General features: G+C 43.3%; 1 pseudogene; it reads right to left on the bottom strand.

The window, feature by feature from the left end:
* Positions 1 to 701: 701 nt before the first annotated feature.
* On the bottom strand, positions 702 to 25613 carry LOC117354874 (annotated as a pseudogene).
* Positions 25614 to 27425: the final 1812 nt, after the last annotated feature.

Below are 27425 nucleotides of genomic sequence, written 5' to 3' on the forward strand. Positions count from 1 at the left end.
CACTATAAGTTAAGTGGCTCTCTTCTTGTTAAAGTACAAGTTAAATTACAACATTGAAGAAAATAGAAATGAATATATAAAAAAATCAATAAAAATTGGACCGATGAAAATGATAGTAGCCGGAAGCCAGTAGTATCCGGTCTCACTCCGAAGGTCTAGACAAAAATTTGGTTTCATTAACTATGTATATTCTACCTATCTCTAAAAATAGGTGTTTATGAATGGATCTCAGGACTCCAGAGCTGGATTAAATCATTGGAATTACGATGATAACCAATTGTATACTAATGGAAACATTAGTTTATGGCCATTAAATTGGAAAATGGTAAATTGACCAAAAGTGATCTTAGCATGCTAATGGCCTCTTTATGCCACAGCTTTATGAAAGGACCCCTAAATATTTTAAATAATGTCAGATTGTTTAAGATATGTTTAAATATGTTAGTAAGGTTAGGGGATGAGGAGTTGGATGTGGATTGTTAATGGTGAAAAGGGTTGGGGTGAGTGTTTTATGATTTGCCATTATCAGCTCTGTATAGTTATTTTTAACTGAAAGCTGCAAACTATAAGACTACTGTATATGTTAACCTGCATTAAATTAAATTAACTTGATTTTAATCAGGTCTTTGCAGTTCTCTTTGTTTCTCATCAACCCCTATCTTCCGATATGATTATATAAACTGAATACTCAGGAGATTGGCTCATACAATGACTGGCTTTGCCTGGAAAGGAAAAATAAGGAATTAATTTAGATCAATTGTTGTTCATCTATGTAAACAGACCACTTAAGTAAATTTCATGGAGAGCTTAATAATATCTTATTAGATATTTGAATCAATTTATTTGTAATTGTTCCTGTCTTTGTTGTATCCTAGGTAACATAATTCTGCACAGCAACGTCACTAGACTACATTCATCATGGATCATTTTATAGTCTGAAAGAATATATTAAGATAAACAACCTCATTCTTCTTAATATCATGTGAGCAAGCACACAGGACTACTCTTGGAGGCACATTTGTGATAGGTAACCTGTCCCAAAAATATATTTTTACCATCATTTTAGAAATGTATATGTGCAGGTATAGCTCCCATCAAACTGACATATATCTACCCCAGGAATATTTGTATAGGTTAGGTGCTGTACTTGTATGTTAAAGTGCTGGCTTTGTGTAAGGGAAAATTAATTTTACAGACTTAAATGCAAGAAAAATACATGAGAAAGCACTAAGTCTTATATATGTGTGTGTGTACCACCACTTATACATGTAGAATGTAAAATAGCAGCCTATACCTAGATGTGACTGTAATGGTATGGACATGGAAGGCAGCCATTTTGTAAACCTACATGCATATCTCCCATGAACACATAGCTATTTCAATCGTCTCCTATCAGAACTCTCTTGCTGGCATGAAATTCCTCCTCAATCGAAACCCTCCTTTGCATCAGACCCCCTCTGATAAGAACCACACTACTGGAACAGACCCCTTACCAATCAAAATCCCCTAGAATATATCCCTCTAATCCACCCCCTGCCCTGGGACTTTTCCCTCAATCTAATTCTCCTCTTGAAACAGAACATCCCATTTCCTCTTGAAGCCCATCTAAATTGTATGCTCCTCCTAGCAGTCATGAACCACCTCCCACTGCATGGGCAGCCCCAAATCCCCTAACCAGAACCAGGGCCTACTCAGAGGAAGTCCTAGTAGTCTGGGGACAGAGGTTAGGATGGGCCCCCTCCACTTCTGTCCCATCTATCTCCAGAAACAAAAATAGCACCCACAACTACTTGTGGTAGTCTTGTCATACTACCACTAGGGGTAAACCTTCAACAAAGTAAAGAACCCTTATATGGTAGGTTGGCCATCTAACAGTAGGCTGTTTGGAAAGGAGGATATTGATATACTAATGAACTAAGAGGCAATTTTACTAAAGCTTAGTGCATACTAATATTCATTAGTATACCATAGGTTTTAGTACGAGAAGTGCCCCTACATGATTTGGGAGTAGGAGATTTTTGTATGAACCAATTGGAATAGAGAGAAGGAAAGGGACAGAGACTGGCATAATCATGGGAATTCATCTGCATACCTCAATTGCATTTCTAAGCAGGAGCTCAATCATTCTATTTTTTTTAAAGCTCTCTCTCAACAACTAAAGTGGCATGTTGAACAAGGAGACAGTTATGCTTGTGGGCAAGGTCTCTTGTCCTTTTGATAAGACCTTAGCTACTGATCCACTCAGTGTGAAATACGTATAAAACAATGAAGTAAGAGTAAACAAGGACCACCAGAGAATCTAAACAAAGTTTTACATATATCCCTCTCATTCCAGGTAGAATGGAGTCTTTTCCTGGATCATCTAAGGGACATTATCCAGTGTATATCCTAGCTAGAGGCAGCAGAAGTGGGTGGGCCATAGAGGCCATGGACACTCCCTCTAAACTGAGCCTAAGTCCTCAAACTGCATTGCTGCTAATAGAAGGTAGAGCTTCAACATTGTGCTTTTAATCTCTAGGGACAGGCAGGTTCCCTGGAGTCCTGTAGAATGTGTCTGTTCTTCACTACTATGTCCTTCACTACTAAAATAGTTGATAGTGAAACAGTGCCATACACTGGTGGGACTGTAGCTGGAGGACTCCCGCTCAACTTCAAGGGAAGAGTGGTCATGGATCCATCAATATTTTGCCCAACATATCATCAAGTTTCAAGTTTATTTAAAAATTTGATTTGATTACAAAATCATAATCCAATGTGATTTACAAATAACGATAAAATCGGGTTAAAAAAGAAAAACATATTGATTAAACCAGACAGTTAATACAACTTTTGACCAACCAAGCACAACAGGGAAAAAAAAAAAAGGATTAAACACAATTTGTAAACAAAATAAAAAGGGCATAGGTAATGAAACAATAGGATGGGAAAAGGTTACCCACTCAATTTTCACTTAGCATTATTAATCCGCTAAAGAGTATCCTAATTAATATAGAATTCAAATAACTCAGTTAAAGGTGCCCTTAAAAAGCCAGCTTTTCAGGAGACCTTTGAACTTACTAAGTAATTTTTCTTCCCTTATATTGATTGGGAGTGAATTCCAAATTTGAGGGGCCGTGACAGAAAAAATCGTGCCCCTCCTTGAATAAATGTGTCTTAGGGCCTGTTTTTACAAAGCTACGCTAGCGGCTGCAGCGCGGTAATGGCCACAAAGCTCATAGAGATTTAAAGGGCTTCGGGGTTGTTGCTTCGTGGCTTTGTAAAACAGGCCCTTAGTGAAGGGACTAAGAGGAGAGATTTTTCTTCAGATCTTAAAGATTTTGTGGGATAAGGGATTAAAAGCTTTTCTGAGAATGTAAGAGCTTTGTTCGTTAAAGTTTTGTGTGTAAGTAATGCTATTTTATATGTAATTCTATGATTTACAGTTAACCAATGCTTTTCCTGTAGGAGTGGAGTCACATGATCAAATTTTTTCCTTTTCGTAATTATTTTTATTGCAGTGTTTTGAAGGATTTGCAATCTACATATTTCTTTTAAGGTTATTCCCTTGTACAAAGCATTGCAGTAGTAAATTTTTGATATGACTAACGAGTATTAAAATATTTAGTGATGATTCGTCCAAAAATGTGGATAATGATCTAATCAACCTTAAATTATAGAAACAGTTTCTAACATATGAACTTGTTTGATCATGATAATTCAATTTCTGGTCCAAAATGACTCCGAGTATCTTTACCTTGGTGACATCTTTAAGCATAATTTTATTTATGTTTATGCAGGCTCCTAACTTCTGTCCCTCCCTGCATGGGAATAGCATAACCTCTATTTTAGATGTAAGAGCCAGCTTATTATCATGTAACCATTTGGATATTTTCAACAATTTCGCATTGACTGCTGAAATTTCTTTGGCTGAGCTTGGATCTAAGGGATACAAAAGTTGGACGTCATCAGCATAGGCAAATGGTGTGAACCCAATTGATTGACTAAGAGTTAACAGAGGAACCAAAAATACATTAAACAATAAGGGAGATAACATTGATCCTTGAGGGATCCCAAAACTAGTTGCAATTGTATTCGAGGATGAATTATTAAATGTTACATTTGATGATCGCTCAACAAGAGAGTTTTTGGACGGGGCTAGAGATTGGTTTGTATGGACCCTCCAAACAAAAAGATCTTCCACTGTTCCTGAATTGAACTATACCCTGACTAAAAGTCACTTAGTGACAGGGAGACGAGCCCTCTTGCCCCGGGCACCCACGGCACCCCCGACAACATCGGGGCAAGAGGGAGCCCAATCCCTCTTGCCCTGGGCACACGCGGCAACATCGGGGCAAGAGGGAGCCCAAGCCCTCTTGCCCCACCTATCATGCCCCCCCCGACTCGATCGGGCCAGGAGGGAGCCCAAGCCCTCCTGGCCCAGGCGACCCCCTACCCCCACCCCCCACTACATTACGGGCAGGAGGGATCCTAGGCCCTCCTGCCCTTGATGAACCCCCCTCCCCCCAATGTCTGCCCCCACAGAATCCCCGATCGGCCCCCCATCTGACCTGCAACCCCCCGCAGACCCCACGACACCCCCATCCCTCTTCCCCATACCTTTTTAACGTTGGCCGGACAGACGGGTGCCAAACCCGTCCGTCTGGCAGGCAGCCCACAGCAGAATGGGGCCGGATTGGCCCAGCCGTCCCAAAGCCCCGCCTATTCTGATTGGCCCAGGCACCTTAGGCCCCACCAGTAGGCAGGGCTTTGGGACGGCTGGGTCAATCCGGCCCCATTCTGCTGTGGGCTGCCTGCCGGACGGACAGGTTTGGCATCCGTCTGTCTGGCCAACGTTAAAAAGGTATGGGGAAGGGGGGGGTCGTGGGGTCAGCCGGGGGGTTGCGGGTTGGCTGGGGGGGGGGCTGATCGGGGGTTCTGTGGGGGGGCAGACATTGGGGGGAGGGGGGTTCATCAAGGGCAGGAGGGTCTGGGATCCCTCCTGCCCGTAATGTAATGGGGGGTGGGGGTAGAGGGGTCACCTGGGCCAGGAGGGCTTGGGCTCCCTCCTGGCCCGATCGAGTTGGGGGGGTAGGGGGTCACCTGGGCCAGGAGGGTTTGGGCTCCCTCCTGGCCCGATCGAGTCAGGGGGGGCACGAACGGCGGGGCAAGAGGGCTTGGGATCCCTCTTGCCCCGATGTTGTCGGGGGTGCTGTGGGTGCCCGGGGCAAGAGGGCTTGGGATCCCTCTTGCCCCGATGTTGTCGGGGGTGCTGTGGGTGCCCGGTGCAAGAGAGCTTGGGCTCCCTCTTGCCCCGAGGTTGTCGGGGGGGGGGGGGGTCGTGGTTGCCGCGGGGCAAGAGGGCTTGGGCTCCCTCTTGCCCCGATGTTGTCAGGGGGGTTGGTGGTTTGACATAAGAACATAAGAACATAAGAACTGCCATCTCCGGATCAGACCTTCGGTCCATCAAGTCCGGCGATCCGCACACGCGGAGGCCCCGCCAGGTGTACACCTGGCGTAATTTATAGTCCACCATATCTTTATATGCCTCTCTTAAGGAGATATGCATCTAGTTTGCTCTTGAAGCCTAGGACGGTCGATTCCGCAATAATCTCCTCTGGGAGGGCATTCCAGGTGTCAACCACTCTCTGAGTGAAGCAGAACTTCCTGACATTAGTCCTGAACCTGTCCCCCCTTAGCTTCATTCCATGTCCTCTAGTCCGTGTCAAATTGGACAGTGTAAATAATCTTCTCTGCTCTATTTTGTCGATTCCTTTCAGTATTTTGAAGGTCTCGATCATATCCCCACGCATTCTCCTTTTCTCAAGGGAGAACAATCCTAGTGTTATAAGTCTATCCTCATATTCCAGTCTCTCCATACCCTTCACCAGTTTTGTTGCTCGTCTCTGCACCCTCTCCAGCAGTTTTATATCCTTCTTTAGGTAGGGAGACCAATGTTGGACGCAAGGGAAGGTCGTGCCTCACGAACTTGCTGTACTTCTTTGAGGGAATAAACAGTCAGATGGATAAGGGTGAATCCATAGACATCATTTACCTTGACTTCCAAAAAGCCTTCGACAAGGTACCTCACGAACGGCTACTTAAAAAACTGTGGAACCACGGGGTGCAAGGGGATATCTACCGATGGATCAAACACTGGCTAGCGGGCAGGAAACAGAGGGTTGGAGTCAAGGGCCAATACTCAGATTGGCAATGGGTCACGAGCGGAGTTCCGCAGGGGTCGGTGCTGGGACCTCTACTATTCAATATATTTATTAACGATCTGGAGACGGGGACAAAATGTGAGGTTATCAAATTTGCTGATGACACCAAACTCTGCAGCAGGGTTAGAAACACGGAAGACTGCGAAGACCTACAAAGGGACCTAACGAGACTGGAAGACTGGGCAAAAAAGTGGCAAATGAGTTTTAACGTAGAGAAATGCAAGGTCATGCATGTAGGGAAAAAGAACCCGATGTTCAACTACAAAATGGGGGGAACACTGCTAGGGGTGAGTAACCTGGAAAGGGACCTGGGGGTGATGGTCGACTCATCACTGAAACCATCGGTGCAATGTGCGACAGCCTCAAAGAAAGCAAACAGAATGCTGGGCATCATCAAGAAGGGTATCACGACCCGGACGAAGGAAGTCATCATGCCGCTGTATCGCGCAATGGTGCGCCCGCACCTGGAGTACTGTGTTCAATACTGGTCGCCGTACCTCAAGAAGGACATGGCGGTACTCTAGGGAGTGCAGAGGAGGGCGACTAAGCTGATAAAAGGTATGGAAAATTTTCCATACGCTGACAGGTTAAAAATGCTGGGGATGTTCTCCCTGGAGAAGAGGAGACTTAGAGGGGACATGATAGAAACCTTCAAAATCCTTAGGGGCATAGAGAGAGTAAATAAGGACAGATTCTTCAAACTGAGAGGAGCCACAAGCACTAGGGGTCACTCGGAGAAAATGAAAGGGGACAGGTTTAGATCAAATGCTAGAAAATTCTTTTTTACACAGAGGGTGGTAGACACATGGAACGCGCTTCCGGAGGAAGTGATAGGCCAGAACTCTGTACAAGGATTCAAGAAGGGTTTGGATAGGTTCCTGGAGGATAAGGGGATAGAGGGGTACAGATAGAACTTGAGGTAGGTTATAGAAGTGGTCAGAAACCACTTCACAGGTCGCAGACCTGATGGGCCGCCGCGGGAGTGGACCGCTGGGCGAGATGGACCTCGGTCTGACCCAGTGGAGGCAACTTCTTATGTTCTTATGGTCTGACCATTGCCCTATAAAGCGGCATTATAACTTTCTCCGATCTACTCGAGATTCCTTTCTTTATCATGCCCAACATTCTATTTGCCTTCTTTGCCGCTGCCGCACATTGTGCCGACGGCTTCAGGGTCCTATCTATCAGTACACCCAGGTCCCTTTCTTGTTCACTCTTCCCCAGAGTTGCACCTGACATTGTATACTCGTATTCCTTATTTTTATTGCCTAAATGCATTACCTTGCATTTCTCCACATTGAACTTCATCTGCCATTTCTCCGCCCATGTTTCTAACCGACACAAGTCGCTCTGGAGTTTCTCTCTATCCTCCTGCGATCTGATTGCCCGGCATAGTTTTGTATCGTCTGCAAACTTGATGATCTCACTGGATGTTCCTTCCTCCAGGTCATTGATATAAATATTAAAAAGGATCGGCCCAAGTACCGAGCCCTGGGGTACACCACTAGTCACTTTCTCCCAGTCGGAGAACTTCCCATTTATGCCCACTCTCTGCTTTCGGTTTTCCAGCCATTTGCCTATCCATCTTTGTATATCTCCCTCTATGCCATGGCTTTGTAGTTTCCTGAGAAGTCTTTCGTGTGGAACTTTGTCGAACGCTTTCTGGAAGTCCAAGTATATTATGTCCACAGGCTTCCCACTATCAATTTGCTCGTTTACGGTCTCAAAAAATTGGAGTAAATTCGTCAAACATGATTTCCCTTTCCTGAATCCATGTTGACTGGGTTTCATCAAGTCGTGTGCGTCCAAGTGCCGGACTATGCTATCCTTGATCAGTGCTTCAACCATCTTGCCGGGGACCGACGTAAGACTCACAGGCCTATAGTTGCCCGGTTCCCCTCTCGATCCTTTTTTGAAAATTGGCGTGACGTTCGCTATCCTCCAGTCGTCCGGTATCTGTCCAGTTCTGATTGTCAGGTTTGCAAGTTTGTGCAATAACTCTCCGATTTCAACCTTCAATTCCTTTAAGACTCTTGGGTGAATTCCATCCGGTCCAGGGGATTTGTCACTTTTAAGTTTGTCGATCTGATAGTATATCTGGTCTAAGTCCACTTCAACTGTGGTGAGGCTGTCCTCTATTTCTCCTGGAAACACTTTCTCTGCTTCAGGTATTGTTGAGGTGTCTTCCTTCGTAAAGACAGACGCAAAGAAGGAATTTAGTTTGTCTGCGATTTGTTTATCTTCCTTGATGTACCCTTTTCTTCCCTTGTCGTCCAGGGGTCCCACTGCCTCTTTTGCAGGTTTTTTCCCTTTCACGTATCTAAAGAAGGGCTTGAAGTTTTTGGCCTCCTGGGCTATTTTTTCCTCATAATCCTGTTTGGCATCCCTCACCGCCTTGTGACATTTCTTCTGATCATCTTTATGTTTGTTCCAGGCTTCGGTTGTCTTTATGCATTTCCATTTTTTGAAAGAGTCTTTCTTTTCTTTTATGGCTTCCTTCACCTGTATGGTAAGCCATGCCGGTTCTCTTTTGCTCTTTGTTCTCCGATCTTTGGAAATCCTCGGAATGTAGAGATCTTGTGCTTCTGTGATAGTATTTTTCAGTAGGGACCATGCCTGATCTACCGTTTCAAGTTTGTCCACCATCTTCTCTAGTCGTTTTTCTACCATGGCCCTCATGCGATCGTATTTACCCTTTTTAAAGTTTAAGGTGGTGGTTAAGGTTTTGGCATGTTTCCCTTTCCCGATGTCAAGTTTAAAGTTGATTACATTGTGATCACTCGTTCCCAGTGGAACCACGACTTCCACTTCTGTTATCGGTCCCGTGAGGCCATTTAGGACCAAGTCCAAGGTGGCGTTGCCTCTTGTCGGCTCTTTTACCATTTGTTCCAGGAAGCAATCCCCTAGCACCTCCAGGAACTTGGCCTCCTTGCCGCAGTTGGAGGTTGCTAGTTTCCAGTCTATCCCTGGGAAATTGAAGTCTCCCAATATAATTACATTGCCCGTCTTGCATTCTTGTTTGATTTCCTCCATCATTTCTGAGTCAGTTTCCTCCGCCTTTCCTGGGGGACGATAGTAAAGGCCAATTTTCATATCTGCACCATATTGACCAGGAATTTTGATCCAGAGTGACTCAAGCTTCTCTTTCATTTCTGTTGTAACCATTTCAACAGAATCTATTCCCTCCTTAACATATAGAGCAATACCTCCACCTTTCTGCCCTACTCGATCTCTTCTATACAGTTTGTATCCCTGTAGTACTGTGTCCCATTTGTTTTCTTCATTCCACCATGTTTCTGTTATGCCAATGATATCCAATATGTCATGTCTCGCTATTGTCTCTAGTTCCCCCATTTTGTTACCTAGACTTCTAGCATTCGTATACATACATCTAAATTCCCTTTGTGTTACCTTTTTGGACCTTCTACTCTTGGCCGTCCCTATAGTTTCAAACATGGCAAGAGGGCTTGGGCACCCTCCTGCCTGGATCGTTGTGGGAGGGGATTTTGTAACCGGTGTTGTTTTTGACAGACACCGGTTACAGAATCCAGCTTTTAGGCGAAGGACTGGCTCCTCCTTTGCCTAAAAGCCCTTCTGTTGGACGTTTGGGGCTTAGGCATTTTTTTGTTTCATTATGGCTAAAAAGTGTACACATGGTGTGGATGCACTTTTAGACGTAGTGGAGATTGGGTGTTTAGGCAGAGGAAGGCCATAATCAAAACATGGACGTTTGTTTTGGTTATGGACACTTTCCCTGCTTCTGGGTTGAACGTTTAGGGACTTAGGCCAAAAGGGGACTTAGACACTTTTTTTGATTATGCCCCTCCACATGTTTAAAACAATGTTGGCCACCGCTGGCTGAATATCGACCAGATATTCAGATGTTTCTTGCCTCAAATTAAAGAATTATCCACAATTAGGATAACTAATGAACTGCCTAGGGGAGAACTAAAATCCATCAAATCTCACAGTATTTCCCCACCCCCCATCCCACCCCTCTTACTATGCCACTGCCTTGATGATAACCTGAAGGAAAGGGGCAGTTTATTTGTTACTCTGAGTAGCAAATCAGATGGAAAAGATTTTCAGTAGTTGCTGTTGCAGTTCACCAAGGACTGTGAAAGAGTGGATGGTATAAGGCTGGGTTTCCTTAAGGACACTTCCTCACTGAGACTAATACTGAGCTACTTGAAGGGAGGGAGAGCTAGCCTGCTGAGTCAGGAGAGCAGGGCTCAAGCAGAGAGGAAATTAAAAGCCTTATGGGAGAACAGAACAGGAGGCCCCGAGCAAAGAAACTTCTAAGGGAGTTGGCACATGGTGTTGGACTGTAGTACCTGAGGAGAATTCCAGAAAAGGAAGAGAGGCCTTCCAACATGTTCTGGATGGGCTGCAGTACCTGAGGGGAGTCCATTGAAGAGACGTTACCTTAGCTCAGTTGTTTTCCTCATGATGAGAAATAGTCTTCAAGTCTCTACCTCCATGCGTTATACATATCAGTACCAAGGAAATTGTCAAGGTAGGAAGTTTCCTTGACATATATCTTGGAGAAACTGATTCTGTGTGTGCCCAGATGGGAGTCAAGGCTGTGTTAGTTATTGGGTTACCATATGACTCCAGAAAAAGAGAGCCTTCATTGGCGCAATATTATGCCTATGAAGCAACAGGTTTCTGTACATCTGATAGCACAAATAAACCAATTTTGTTTAATTTGCAAACCCATGTGTACCCATTCTTTTGAGGCCCTGCAGTCAGCCACCACCCACGCTATCACAAGGACTTACATGGCAGCTGTGAGAACTTGTGATGAGCTACAAGAAAATGTGAAACTACCCTTTAGCTATGAGAGACACATAATTAAGCAGGTTGAAAAGAGGAATTGTTTTTAATGAAATCTTACAGATGTACTGTATATGTCATTATGAAAACTTTGCTGGGTGAAAACAAATATTTTAATGGCCTAATAAGTCTATTACTATAGATATATATAAAATAATTATACTCAGAATAATATCTGATCCACAATCAGCTCCAGGGCCCATTCTGGGCTGGGATGTCTTTCCCTTCTCCCTATCCCGTTCCAAAGCCCCTTCACCTTTTAAAATGCAAGGAGAACATAAGAATAGCCTTACTGGGTCAGACCAATGGTTCATTTAGCCCACATGTGGCCCGCCAGGTACTATTTTGAGGCCCTCAGTATGTTTATCATAATCACAAAAGTAAAATAAAAGTTTCTTGATCATATGTCTCTTTAGTTATAAATTACAATATTATTATTAGCCAAAAGGAAAGATTTATAAACTATAAAGAGTTTTACCTCATGCAAAATTGTCATTTCTTTAATAAGACATTAACTATTTTTTTCTGAGGCCCTCCAAGTACCTACAAATCCAAAATGTGACCCTACAAAGGGTTTGAGTTTATTTATTTTTTTTTATAAATTCTTTATTCATTTTCAATATTTTCAATAAGTGCAATACAAATTAAATACATTTTATATTTAAGACATCACTTAATATTCTTTTAAGAAACAAATCAGTCTATATCCCTCCCTATAACCCTATCCCATAACTATTATAAATTTTTTATTTAATAATCAAATCTTCAAAAAGCTCATTATGATATACATTTCATATCCATAAGAGATAATAAGCACTAATAAATAATCCAGTACATTAATTTTACAAGAATTCAGAGAATCATTTAAAAATAAATCCACCCTCCCTCTCCCTGGATGTGCACATAATATATCAGTAAAAATCAAATCTACAATAGATCAACAAAATACGTCAATGGACCCCATATTAGCTTGAAAATTTTTATATTCCCTAACGATTCTGCAATCATTTTTTCATATCTGTATATCAAGCATAAATTTGCCCACCAGAATGTAAAGTTAAGACGGTCCCAATTTTTCCAGTTATTCATGACAGCAGTACCTGTCATAATTAGGAACAGTCGACCTTTAAAACCGCTAACATCAGGAAAAGTTTTTTACAGTTACAACCTCAATTGAAACAATTGGGGGCTAAATATGGACTTTTTTTTATCCCTCTGTTATGAAGATAACATATCAAAATAAAGGGTTTGAGTTTGAGACCACTGATTTAGCCCAAAAGCCCACCTTCATGGTGGCCAATCCAAGTCACCAGTACCTGGCAACCCCCCCAAAAGTAGCAATGTTCCATGCTGCCAATCCAGGGCAAGCAGTGGCTTCCCCCTTGTCTGTTTCAATAACAGGAAATTGTCCAAACCTTTCTTAAAGCCAGCTGGGTTAACCACTCTTACCACAACCTCTGGCAATGCATTCCAGAGCTTAACTATTCTCTAAATGAAAAAATATTTCCTCCTATTGGTTTTAAAAGTATTTCCTTGTAAACTGATGTCAGTATGGCCGTGATTCTCTAGTGCTGCTCGTGGCTCCCCTGGTGCTGTTTCTCTGCTGCAGTCTGGCCAAGCGAAAACAGGAATTTGCATCAGAGGGGACAGACCATGGCACATGAGCAGCAGCTGATTTTTAAATGAAAAGAGGTATGCTGGATGGGAGTGCAGTGGTAGATCCAGAGGTGGTTGTAGGAGGGGAGGAAGGGATAGGTGCTAGATAGGAGGGCATTTGGTGGATGGGGATATCAGGGGAGGGTACAGGGAGAAGAGGAATTGGGGGGTCTCCTCCTTAATTTGTGCCCTGGGTCCCAGCATGTCTAACACCAATCCTATCTACAAAGATAAAGATAATAGGTGAGCCAATGAGAAACCAGGCAGGCTGGTTTAAAATAACAATTCAGGGAACAGTAAACTATCCACCTAGAACCAGACAAGGGAACAAATATGAATCAACAAATCACCTATCAAAAAATAAGCCAATCAAAATTTGCAAAATGGCCAGAAGGAAAAACCACACAATGATACACCTCTAAAGGCTGCTTCTTTGGCAACATGCCTAAACATAGGTAAAAAAGAATTCACCAGGCAAGGTCAAAGGCTGGATAATGTTTCCACAAGGAAGACTTTTGAAGGCCTGTTTTCAGAAATAGTGATAATTCTGTCATTGGATAAACACCCTCTAAACATCCTAAATATCTACTGGCTAGAGTCATTGGCGAAACCACTACCCACTGTATCAAGGAAGAAGTTCTCTGATCCTCACATAGAAAATGAATTAAGACCAAAGACATCTGTTAGATGCCCTGAGAAGGCAAAGCACTATAAAAAATGCTGAGTGGCCACCATGGTTTTGTATTGTAGTTAGACCAGGGAAGATATGATAAAGATTTAAGTACCTAAAAAGAACTTAGATATGGTTGAATATTCAGCTGGGATTTTCAAACATTTCCACTGTCTCCATGTGACTATAGTTTGTAGTTAGTGGGATTACAGGTCTGGTTGTTTTCATGTTTCTTATAGGGCAACCATCGTGGCCTGCTTCCTTGTTTTTGATGCCCTCCTATTTTATTGGACAATGTAGTGCATAGTGGGTATGATGGGAGAGAACGTAGAGTTAGAATAAAGAGATGTGAATTCTGCATAGATGATAAAGATCTGTATGGTCCATCCACTCTGCCCAAAAAAGATAAACTCAAAGCAGAAGGTATGATGCGATACTACTAAACTAAACTAAACTAAACTAAACCTTGGGTTTATATACCGCACCATCTCCACGAATGTGGAGCTTGGCACGGTTTACAGGAAGAAAGATGAGAGAGGAACTACAGTGGAGAGATTAAAGAGTTAGGTGTAAAGGGGGAAGGTGAGAGGCCTAAGAGGGGGGAAGTGTTACAGTTTTGAGAATAGCCAGGTTTTTAGGTGTTTGAGGAAGAATTGGAGGGAGCTTGAGGTTCGGAGAGGGGAGGTGAGGTTATTCCAGATCTCAGTGATTCTAAAGGGGAGGGATGACCCAAGTTTGCCTACATGGGAAATACCTTTTATGGAAGGGAAGGATAGTTTAAAAATTTGGGAGGATCTGGAGGAAGTAGGGGTTGGGGAGTTCCAGGATAGAGGGATAACGGCAGGAAGGATGCCATGTAGGATCTTGTAGGCCAGACACGCACATTTGAAGTGGATCCTGGGATTACTGGGAGCCAATGGAGCTTAGACAGGAGTGGTGAGACGTGATCAAATTTGCTTTTCGCGAAAACAAGCTTAGCTGCGGCGTTCTGAATCCGCTGAAGTCTGTGGAGGCTTTTCTTGGTTAGGCTGAGGTAGATAGAATTGCATGTGCCATTTTCAGGGAACACACATGAGGGCGAGCCAGCACGGCTTCTGCAAGGGAAGGTCGTGCCTCACGAACTTACTGTACTTCTTTGAGGGAATAAACAGCCAGATGGATAAAGGGGAATCCATAGACATCATTTACCTTGACTTTCAGAAAGCCTTCGACAAGGTACCCCACGAACGGCTGCTTAAGAAGCTGTGGAACCACGGGGTGCAAGGGGATGTCCACCGATGGATCAAACACTGGCTGGCAGGCAGGAAACAGAGAGTTGGAGTAAAGGGCCATTACTCAGACTGGCAATGGGTCACTGTCAGTTTTGTTATTGGCCCCCCCCAATGTATGGTGGTAGGGGTTAAGTGAAAGGCGTACTGACAAACGCTGGTCCCAGGTTCAGTTCCCTCACTGACGTTTCACCAGGGAGTAGAATCAAATAATAGGCACAGCCAGAGGTGATTGCATAAAGAATATATTATAGAAATAGGCTTACAGAAAAGCAATATTTATAAGCATTACAATTAAGCAGAGAGCAAAGCAGTTTCCCTGCCTTACATAGTCCAGAAACAAAGAGAGACATAGAAGCTTGCAGTTCTAGGAAGAGCCAGAGAGAGAGAAAAGGGGGATGGTAATGTAATGTAATGTAATTTATTTCTTATATACCGCTACATCCGTTAGGTTCTAAGCGGTTTGAAGAAAATATACATTAAGATTATAAATGAGAAGTAAGAAGGTACTTAAAAAAATTCCCTTACTGTCCCGAAGGCTCACAATCTATCTAAAGTACCTGGAAATTAATAAAGAAGAGAAAATAAAGATGGTTGAAAAAAGAAAAATTCTATGTGAACTTATAGGATGGAAATTAAACTGACAGTGAAGAACTGTATGAAAAATACATATGGAATGCAGTTAGAGAGGGTAGGTTACAATCTATTTATGGTATTTGTTTAATTGGAAGGTGTTAGGGTGGGTAATTTGGGGGAAGGTTATCTGAAGGTAGGTGAATCTTCTGGAGGTAAAAGAGGAGGGGTTAAGATATTTGGATGAATTTTTTGAAAAGCAGGGTTTTGATTTCTTTTCTGAATGTTTTGAAGTTGTCTGATATTGTTATAAGATTGGAGATGGAATGGTTGATTTTTGCTGCTTGTGTTGCCAGAAGGTTGTCAAACATTTTCTTGCGTTGTGTGCCTTTGAGTGGGGGGAAGGCGAAAGGGTTCGAGGTCTAAGCTTCGTGTTCCATAGATAAAGGGAAGGATAGACAGAGAGAGGGAGAGAGCTCAAGAGAGAACCAGAGTGCCAAGCCAAGAGCCAAGAGATAGCTAGATAGAAAGAGATAGAAGTGTGTTGCAGAGAGGAGGCTTTTATACCTTGGAATCTTATTCTGAATAGAAAACTATTGAGCTTCAATAGAAGTTAAATCTTCCCCTCCTTAGTAAACAGCCGAAGAATAGGCTATGGGCATATATGTATTTCCAGTCTGTCTCTGACAATAGTTTCTGATTAAGTTATCTGTGCACCTGGACCCATTGTCCTAAGCACCCTCTTAATCAGACATTAACACCTTTTAGCTAGTCATGATTCAATCAGGGCTACTTAAAACAGTTTCCCTGCTCTCAGGGTCTATCTGCATTCCCATGCCAGAGTCAGATTGATATAATTTCCCATAGGCCTTCGCTGACATAAGTAATGCCAACTGAAAATGCTGAATGGTAGCGATAGCTAGGCTGACAGTCACGAGCGGAGTTCCACAGGGGTCGGTGCTGGGACCGCTCCTGTTCAATATATTTATTAACGACCTGGAGGTGGGAACAAAATGTGAGGTTATTAAATTTGTGGATGACACCAAACTCTGCAGCAGGGTTAGAACCGCGGAAGACTGCGAAGACCTGCAAAGGGACCTAACGAGGCTGGAAGAGTGGGCAAAAAAGTGGCAAATGAGCTTTAACATAGAGAAATGCAAGGTCATGCATGTAGGGAAAAAGAACCCGATGTTCAGCTACAAAATGGGGGGATCATTGCTAGGGGTAAGCAACCTTGAAAGAGACCTGGGGGTGATGGTGGACACAACATTGAAAGCATCAGCACAGTGTGCGACAGCCTCAAAGAAAGCGAACAGAATGTTGGGTATCATTAAAAAGGGTATCACGACCAGGACGAAGGAAGTCATCATGCCGCTGTATCGTGCAATGGTGCGCCCACATCTGGAGTACTGTGTCCAGTACTGGTCGCCGTACCTCAAGAACGACATGGCAGTACTTGAGGGAGTTCAGAGAAGAGCGACTAAACTGATAAAAGGTATGGAAAACTTTTCATACACTGACAGGTTGGAAATACTGGGGCTATTCTCCCTGGAAAAGCGGAGACTTAGAGGAGACATGATAGAAACCTTCAAAATCCTGAAGGGCATAGAGAAGGTAGACAGGGACAGATTCTTCAGACTGTGGGGAACCACAAGTACAAGGGGGCACTCAGAGAAATTGAAAGGGGACAGGTTTAGAACAAACGCTAGGAAGTTCTTTTTTACCCAGAGGGTGGTGGACACATGGAACGCGCTTCCGGAGGTTGTGATAGGCCAGAGCATGCTACAGGGGTTCAAGGAAGGTTTAGATGGGTTCCTATAGGATAAGAGGATTGAGGGGTACAGATAGAAGTAGAGGTAGGTTATAGGAATAGTCAGGGACCACTTCACAGGTCATAGGCCTGATGGGCCGCCGTGGGAGTGGACCGCTGGGCGCAATGGACCTCTGGTCTGACCCATTGTAGGCAACTTCTTATGTTCTTATGATTTGGTGATATAACAAACTTTTAATAAACTTGAAATCTTCCCTGATCTAGCCTGGTTCACCATCTACTAAAGCTATCATCGAAGCCCCACTCCAGCGCTTACAAATCTCTCCAGTCAAAGGGCAATATAAGCGTGAAGTTTATATAATTTACTCTTCCAATATATATATATTTTTTAAATGAATGCTGTCATCTTCTTGGGAGTTGGGGGGTGGGGGATAGAGGTAAGAGAAAGAGGTTGCACTGATCATTTTGAAACAGTTTCTGCAAAGAGGGCTCTTTGACTATTGTTATTTTTGTTCAAAAGATGAGAAAACTGTTACATATATTAAATCATTCCTATATCAAGTAATGGAAGCTATATGCTAGTGGCAGGACTAATGCATGAGCTTATGACAATAACTGTCATAGACACAGATAGTGGGATGGGATTGCCCACTGGGGCCATAACCTGCTTGATATTTTGTCCAACACATCATCAGCAACTAGACAGCTTGAGGGCAGGGCCAGAGACTAGTTTCTTTGGCTTCTTCAGTTAAGTGTTCCACTGCCCTAGTCATAGATAGTCTGGTCAGAGATTTCCTAACAGAGGATAAAGTTATTGTGTGCATTCCGTAGCATACTATGGGGGATGGGGGGGTGAGGGGGGGAGGGGTGAGGACCGCCCCAGGTGCAGGGAGTTCAGAGGTGCTGACATCAACTTCATGTTCCAGGGCGGGGAACCAGCAGAGTCGACGGCTGCATGAAGGCAGCCTGCAACCCTACAACTGATTCATGTACATTCTCACTACCTGCAGGAAGGGGTGCTCCTCTCAGTGTTCCCACCCTGCCAGGTATGCTGCTGTGTGCACTTGGATAAATAAATGTTTATGAAACTCTATGGACTCTGTGTATGATACGAGTTGTAATGTTTCACTTAGTTGCCTTGAATACCTTTTCTCAGATCATGAGGAATATTTTCATTTTAATTATGAACTGGTCAATATTAGCCGGCAGTAGTTAGTAATGTATTTTTGAAAACTCACTGACAGCTGCGGGCAGGTTTAACCCTGGATACTACTACTACTTATTATTTATATAGTGCTACCGGATACACACGGCAATGTACATTAAACATGCAAGAGATGATCCCTACTCGAAAGAGTTTACAATTTAAATATCTGGTGCCCAATATAATACAACTGGGTAATTGAATAAATTGAATATTGTTCCAAAGGAAATGTAGCACAAACAGCAAACAAGGAACAATAATAGTTATTAATACAGTTTTAAAAATGGCGTTTAGAATCCAAAAGTAGAGTAAAATAACTCAGCATAGGGAAAAACCCTTTTATAAACTTTCATAGAATCAATCATTGCACCATCTTGTTAGAATAAATGATTTTTAAATAACTTCATAGATTCATAAGTAATTCTTAAATCTCCATAATGTGAAAATAAAGTCCAAAGTTTGGACTTTGGACTTTATTTTCACATTATGGAGATTTAAGAATTACTTATGAATCTATGAAGTTATTTAAAAATCATTTATTCTAACAAGATGGTGCAATGATTGATTCTATGAAAGTTTATAAAAGGGTTTTTCCCTATGCTGAGTTATTTTACTCTACTTTTGGATTCTAAACGCCATTTTTAAAACTGTATTAATAACTATTATTGTTCCTTGTTTGCTGTTTGTGCTACAATTTAAATATGACAAATAGGACAAAAAGGGTGAATTTATACACACTGCTCAGGTAGGGAAATTGTAGAAAAAGATGAGGTGGATAGGGTAAAGACTATAGAGGGGATGACAAACAGATATGGATGCTTTACAAGTGGGTTGGGTTAGGACTTAATTGCAGTTTCAAAAAAGTGGGCTTTCAGCATGGATTTGAATATCACTAGAGAAAAAGCCTGACATACCAAGTAAGGTAGCTCATTCCAGGCATAAAGTGCAGCAAAGTAGAAGGAACAGAATCAGGAGTTGGCAGTAGAGGAGAAGGGTACAGATTAGAGAATAATACGGGGACAAATTTTTCCCTATCTTCGCGGGAACTCATGTTTCCATCCCATCCCAGTAAGTTCTTTTCCTGTCCCTGCCCTGTTCCTCATCTTCACACAGGGCAGGATTAATTCTTCGAGGGTCCCTAGTCACACAAGTACACTGGCCACCCAGGCCCTGCGATGCCCCGCTCCTCTGCCCCACTATGCCTCACCCCCATTTATCTGTTTTCTTTTTTTTTTTAATTCAAATTTTACATTTTAATCAAGCACTTCAACTTGAATATTGATTAGAATTACAATATAATAAACCATGGATGGTAACCCCCACCCAAAGAAAAATTAATAGGAAAATAATATTCATTATTTTGTTCACAATGATCCAAGACCTAAGAAAATTCAACAAAGAAATACAATAAATCATTAATCATTACATAATAAAAGTACTTCCGGCAGCCGGTTCACTAAACTGTAGGAGTCACCATTGAACATGAACTTAGACTATGAGAACAAGGTGAAAAAATACAGCAACATGATGACCAGATGAACTCACTTAAATCACTAGAATTGGGAACTATTAAAGAGCGATCCTTTATTTATAGAAAATTAGAATTTATAGAAAATAAACAGAGGAGGATTAATTTGAGGTTTTTGAATTTTCCCAAGTCTTCAGTGATTTCTGGTCTGGAAATGGCCCGGAAATACTTAAAAGAAGTTCTTTTAATACCAGAAGAAAGCTTACCGCCTATTGTCAGAGTGCAATATATTACCTTGGAGAAGAAACGGGAAAGCTCTACTCCTACAGACCCAGCAGTACCAGAAGCAAGTGGATTGAACTTAACAAATTTCCTGGAAAGTTCCCTTGAAGTAATAACTGAAAGAACTACTCTCATTGTTTCATTCGCTATAGAGTTTGACAGGGATTTGATTTTTTGAACATATTTTTGGCATATGAATAATACTTTTTTGGGCTCAACAATTCATATATTTCCTGATATATCTCGTGAGACGCAGAAGAGAAGAAAGACTTTTTGGTTCACAGACCTAGAGTTATAGCTTTGGGTGGTTCCTTTGTTTTAAAATTTCCTGCTAAATGCTGTATCTCATTGGAAGGAAAATATTTTCTTTTTTTTAACCCAAACAGTTATTACAATTTGTTGTGGCCAAGGAGGGAGGGAGTAACCATTGGATCAATGGTGATTCCATTTATCTGTTTTCTTATTTACTTATTTCCACTTGTAATATTTTTTTTTTTAATTCAAAACAAAGTTAGCATACGAGTGCACAGTTTTTCTTCTATGCAACCCCCAAACATCTCTGAATAAATCCCCCTTCCTTCCCTTCCCACCTACTTACTCAGGACTTTAACTCTGAATCCTTTCCATACGTATTGTGACAGAGAAGCTCCTATCACAGTTAAAAAGACTGCTAGCCCAGTCAAAAGTACTGCCCTTAAACCTGCAATCCCTAAAATAAATCCTGCTAAAACCACTAGTTCAATATAGCCAGAGAGATGGAATAAAAGGCAGGTGATGTCAGAGCCAGGAATTCAGGCAGGGAGGGCACAGAAAACAAAGCCTATCCCCTATTACTCCTTTCCCAGAGCTAGTGAGAAACATGAGATCAACCCAGAAAGGGGTGGATCAGCCACCGTGGTCTGCAGGCTCCTAAGCCTCAAGTAGCAAGACTGGAGAGATATCAGGGGGACACAGCTGATCTCAATTGGGAAAGCAGAGCACCACACTGGGAGAGCAGTTGCCAAACCTCTCCCATCCACCAGAAATGAGGGTTTTCACGAGGCCAGCCAGCAAGGAAAGAAAGTCTAACTCCAGGAAGGTACAGTAATTTTCCAACTAAGCCTTGGAGTGAAGGGCTGGAAGTTTATGATGATGATGATGAAGAAAACTGTTCAGAAAAGCTCCCAAGCACTCAGAGAGGGGGATGGGAGGTAAAGCAGGAAGTGGAGAACTTAATGGAAACCTCCAGTCCCAGGGATACAAAATGGGACATGTACAGTGAAGCTGACCCAGAAGAAAGTGTGTTGGAGGAGGACAAGGACATATGATTGAGTGGTGTGTGGATGTTTTCTTCCTCCCAGTAATGAGACAAGTTCAACCAAAGAAACCTGAGCTAGAGTAAGGCTGCAGGTAGTGGTAAGGCAGCAGTTCCTAATTAAGACAGTGGTTCTTTAAACCTTATTTCACCAAGTCTCCAAGGGACTAAAGCTAAAGGACGATAGGGGGCATATCAGGTGGGTCTTAAGACCTTGGTAAAGGGAGGCTTGAACCACACAGCCTGCAAGGCAGGGCTGTGAGCATCCTTAAAAGGGGACAAAGGGTTAGAGAGGGAAACAGAGGCAGAGAAAACGTTTTGGTTTTTTTTTCTCTGACTGGAAAGACATTTGAAAGGATGGCTGGCACTTGCAGTGCTCAGCCGTGCTGTCAAGAACTGTGGCTAATAGAAGCCAGCTACCCTGAGAAGGGAGAATATTGGACATTGAAAGGACTGAAAAGCATATTTGATTTTGATTTATCCTTTTTGTGGACAAGGACTGTCCAGTCCCTGAACTGAGGCACAGAGAAAGTGTACTGGACTTAATTGAGAAGGAACTGCATAATCAATGCCTAGGAGAAGCAATTGTTTATTTTGGGACTTTTTTCTTTTGCCTTAATAAACCCGGTTAAGTTTTGGTTAAGAAATCCAGTGCACAAATAAATTTTACCTGCGGTCCGAGCCGGGACTGCCCACTCACCTGGGGCCTGGCCCGGCCACAGTATATAAAAGTGTTCAAATACAGTGGAACCTCAGTTTGCGAGTAACCCGATTTGCAAGTGTTTTGCAAGTCGAGCAAAACACTCAGCAAACTTTTGACTCACAAACCGAGCACTGCCCTGATAAACGAGCACTTACAGTCCAGGAAGCGCCGCTTCGGGGGATTCCTCTTCCGTCTTCCAGCCAGCCTTCCACGTCGGGTGCCTTTCGCAGGTTGGAGGACCTCTGTCTGGGTCTGTGCGGCTGGGTGCCATCCCGCCTGCGCGTTGCGTGTGATGCGCACAGCATCAATCATCGGCGTTGTGCGCGGCATGCGGGTGGGGTGGTGCTCAGCTGCATGGGCTCAGGTGGGTGCTCTCCAGCATGCAAGGGGCATCCGAAGTGGAGGGCTGGCCGGTGGATGGAGGAGGCATTCCTCTGAAGCGGCACTGCGGGGTTCTCCGGCGGCTGGCGGACATTAGAGGCATCCCCCGAAGCGGCACTGTGGGGTTCTTCTTTGGATGACGGATGGAGGAGAAGGTGCTGCAGCACCCGGCACCCGACAGGTACAGACCCCGGGTTCTGGAACGAATCGTTGCTGTTGCCACTATTTTCTATGGGGAACTTTGCTTTGATAAACGAGCATTTTGGATTACGAGCATGCTCCTGGACAGATTATGCTCATAATCCAAGGTACCACTGTATATTGTAAAGCAGTACATAATACTATCTGAAATATAAGTCTATATTAATAACCAAGTTTACAATGCCTCTCAACTGCCTCACTCTGTCGACCAACTGTAACCCATATATATGTATAAACAACTAAAACTGTAACTCCTCTAGTAAATTCCACTCCATGTATGTTAACTTGTAATGAAGCAACAAGGCAAGCAGTCCACCAAAGAATCCAACATGAAACAAAAGAAGATCGGCAGACAATAAGGAGATTCAAATCAGGTTTATTCAAGGTTTTTCCCAAGAACCTTGCCCGATGCATTTTGCCAAACAAGGCTAGTCAACGCTAACAGAAAACCATTTCTTTCATACACACAGAACACAGATACACCCTCACCCAGTATGGAATAAGTAATCACAAACTAAAAATAGAAATATGTAGATAAAGGTTAAACTGAATCGCCAAGAAGCCAAACCAGTGAAACACCACAAAAACAATGACATATAGCCCCCTAATACTCTGCAAAATATAAATATAGCAGATGTAAATTTGAAGAAACTGTCAAACAATCACCACTTTACAAATGAATAAATAGAAATAAAACAAAAATTGAAAATAGGAATATACCATTTTATTGAACTAATCCATTTTTCAATTAACTTTCAGAGGCCATAGCCTCCTTCTTCAGATAAATATAGTATACTGCTATGACATTATACTGTCCTGAGGTGAGAAAGGGGGTTTTGGTCTCTAAAAGTTAGTAAAAAATGTATTAAAATTAGTCCAATAAAAAGATTACCTTATTTTCTGTTTATAAAAGTTTTATCAGTACAACTACAATACTACCATGTTTTCCCGAAAATAAGCCCTAGAATGATTTTCGGGGTAGGTTTTAATATAAGCCCTACCCCCCAAATAAGCCCTAGTCTGTACAGAAGCGGCGGTGCTGTTGCCTTGGTCTTCCAAGCCAGCCGGGGAGCAAGACTGTGTGCAGCCCTTTGTTGTTCTTTGCCCAGATTGGTTCCCTGTGTTCCGGACAGCATCTATATAACATCCCCCCAGCAGGGACAGCAAGAGGAGGCGGTGGGGGAAGGGTTGGAAGCTTGCACTCATTGCCTCGGAGCTCCAGCCTGATGCGCACGCTTTTTCCTTCCCACGAGAGTTAAAGAAGAAACAAGATGGCTAGTGACAAGCAATGAGGAGGACTGCCAGCGTTCTTCCCCTTTAAGAATCAGAGGTGACCGGTAATCGCCAGTTCTAGTCAGGCTCGGAGTGAGGCTGACCGATGGGCAGCTGACACCCCCCAGTGTCCCCCCCCAGCAGGAGGAGAGCGCAGGATTGACCCGGCCCCCCTCCCTCATCCACAAATTCCCCCCTCCCAGTCTTTGTCTTCCATGCAGTATCAGCCCCTTCCATCCACTGTCTGCCCTCTCTCTCTCTCTGCTCCTTCCATCCACTGTCCGCCCTCTCCCCATTCCATATGGCATCTTCCCTCTTTCTATGCTCCTTCCATAAACTTCTCTCCTTTGTACATGATTGATTTCAACTCTGCCACCTCTCCATTTTTCTCTTTTCCCTATGCTCTGGCATCTCTCTCTTCTTTCTTTCCTTCCCACCCCACAGTCTGCCATCTCTGTCTCCTTCCCTTCCCTGATTCCCTTGCATCTCTCTCTTTTCCTTCCATCTCTCCTTCCCCCTCCGTGCTCTGACATCTCCTCCTTCCTTTCCCCCTTTCTTTTCCCTTGGTCTGGCATACCTTCCTCCTTCCCTCCATGCCCTGGCATCTCTTCCTCCCTCCCTTCTCTTCATGCCCTGGCATCTCCTCCTTCCTTTCCCCTTGGTCTGGCATACCTTTCTCCTTCCCTCCATGCCCTGGCATCTCCTCCTTCCTTTCCCCCTTCCTTTTCCAATGGTCTGGCATACCTTCCTCCCTCCCTTCCCTCCATGCCATGGCCAGGGCAGGATTAATTCATTGAGGGCCCCTAGGCACACAAGTACTCTGGGCCCCTGCCCCGCCTCACCCCACCAGGCGCCCAGACGGAAACAGGAAGCTGAGTTAGAGGGAAGCTTTGGGCAAGCAGCACCACTTGCACAATTACAGTTCCCGTTGCCTTTCTTACCCACATTGCTTGCTTGTCTTAGTTTCCGATCGATGCTGGAGGAGCCCATCGCTGTTTGGAAAAAACAATGTTGATGCCTTCCTTCATTGGGCCCCCCTGACCATTTCGGGCCCTAGGCCCTACTTGGCCTATTGGTTAATCCTGCCCTTGTCATGGCATCTCCTTTCATTCCTTTCTTTCCTTCCCTGTTTAGACCAGTCAGGGGATCCATCAATAAATGTAGATCACAAATAAGTCCAGCTTTCTCAAATAATGGAATAAGTTCATCCTCAAAAAGATTTATTGGAATCATGCCCACAAAAATCTCAGTAGCAACTGAAGGCTGATGTCCTGAATATGGTGGACTATAAATTACGCCAGGTGTACACCTGGCGGGGCCTCCGCGTGTGCGGATCGCCGGACTTGATGGACCGAAGGTCTGATCCGGAGATGGCAGTTCTTATGTTCTTATGTTCTTATGAATGTACAATATCTGGAGGCGGTCCACCATACTTTCTTTGTCCAGTGGTCACATCTAGTGTGTATCCTGTCCTTTCCAAGAGAGCCTTTATTTTTTACTCATCTGGCCCTTTGCTGGAATCTGCCACTTTGGTCCCTTGTTTCTCAATTTGCCTCCACATAAAAAGGCACTTTTGTTCTGAACATGCGAGAGATCGCTGTCCTTAAATTGTTGCAGCACTGTTAAAGCACCATTTTCATAAAATTACTTTACAGCTTCAATAGCTCTTTCATCCAGGTCACTATGTGCAACTAACCCAGGATATGTAAATTTTGTCTAGTTTTTCAGCTACTTTCTGTGGTAAGCCAAGCAATGTCTGGAAATGCTCCAAATGTGTAACTGGAGCAGAAGTATCCATCGGCTCTTCAGTCCCATTCACGTGTTCAGTAGCCATGTTTCCTTATATCCTCCAACATGGGCCATGAAGGACCTCCAAACTGATTTGCTCTCTCTTCTCTTCCCTCCAGATGAGCGCATCTTGCGTTCAGCAGCTGCCCCTGCTCCTGCTCCCTGACAGGCGAGAATGGCTGTTCTAAGATGGCAGGCGAGCTCACGCCGACTGTAACAACCCAGGCTTTGCAGCACCCATGGCAGACCACTTCTCCCCCCCTCGCAGCCAAAATTTTCCTTTTCAGAGGGGCCCCGACACAACAGCCATTCTCACAAGCTGCCAGCAGCTTCCCTGAAGTTTTCCCTCTGCCGCAACTTCCTGTTTCCGACATGGCAGATCGCTGCAGAGAGGGAAAGCTTCAGGGCAGCCGCCAGCAGTTTGTGATAAAGGCTGCCATGTTGGGGCCCCTCTGAAAAGGAAAATTTAGCTTTTTAGTAAAACAGTTCAGACCACAGGGCCCCCTGGTTCTGTGGGACCCAGGGCAGATGCCCTGTCTGCTCTGTATAACAACAGCCTTGGGGCCCCCATGACAATGCCGGGCTCTAGGCACGTGCCTCATGGGTCTACTCTTTAATCCAGCCCTGTCTGCACAATCCTCAAACACTTTAAAATCATAAGTGTTTGAGACTTGTGCGGTTAAGGTAGAGCTTACAGGAATTGGGCAAGGGCAGGGACAGCACCAAAACTTACAGGGATAGGAAAAAATTTGTCCCTGTTTCATTCTCTAGTACAGACAAGAGAGACTTACCTGACAAATGGAGTTCTTGGGATGGAGTAAAGAGAAAAATAAGAGGAGGAGTGATTAACATGAGGAATGATCAAGCTAAGTTTGAAGAATGGTCTGAAATTTGATAGCTAAGCAATGTAAGGTCATGTATTTGGTCTTAAAAAAACTGAGGGAAAGGTACAGTTTAGGGGGTGAAGAACTTTTGCGTATGAAAGAGGAGCGGGATTTGGGTGTGATAGTATGTGATGATCTTAAGGTGGCCAACAGGTTGAAAGGTGATGGAAAAGCTAGAAGGATACTTATGGCCAATAGGAAAAAGGAAGTATTGCTGCCCCTGTGTAAGACTTTGTTGAGACCTCATTTAGAATATTGTATACAATTCTGGAGACTACATCTTCAAAAAGATATAAAAAGGATGGAGTCGGTCCAGAGGAAGGTTATTAAAATGGTGTGTGGTCTTCATCATCATCATCATCATAATAATAATAATAATAATAACTTTATTCTTATATACCGCCAACAATCTTGCGACTTCTAGGCGGTTTACAATAAAGAGAAACTGTACAGACAGCTACTTACAGAGTATGGCAGTGTTCATCTGGTAGTAACAGCATTAGCAATAATAACAAAAGGTTGTATACTGCAGGACCATGAAGTACCATGCGGTTTACAATGAATTAGAAAAATTCCATAAATTGAATGAAGCATTCATTGTTAGTGATTAGGGGTTAGCAGTTTACAAGATCAGATTTGGGTGGGATTGCGAAGGGGGCTATTGTTCTTGTTCGTTACCTAGGTATTTCGAGAACAGGAATGTTTTTAGGTGTTTCCTAAATTCTCCATAATTGTTTGTGAGTGTGATTAGTTTTTCTAAGTCTTTGCCCCATAAGGCTGCTTGATACGATAGAAGTTGTTGATGGTATCTCTTATATTTGCATCCTCTAGCCGGTGGGGAGACGAATTTCAGGTGTGCATAAGGCATATGGGGACAGACATAAAGATCTCAACATACTGTATATACTTTAGAGGAAAGGCAGGAAAGGGGATATATGATAAGAGACCTCTAAATACCTACGTGGCATAAATGC

The sequence above is a fragment of the Geotrypetes seraphini genome, chromosome 2 (genome assembly GCF_902459505.1).
Source record: "Geotrypetes seraphini chromosome 2, aGeoSer1.1, whole genome shotgun sequence".
NCBI lineage: Eukaryota > Metazoa > Chordata > Amphibia > Gymnophiona > Dermophiidae > Geotrypetes > Geotrypetes seraphini.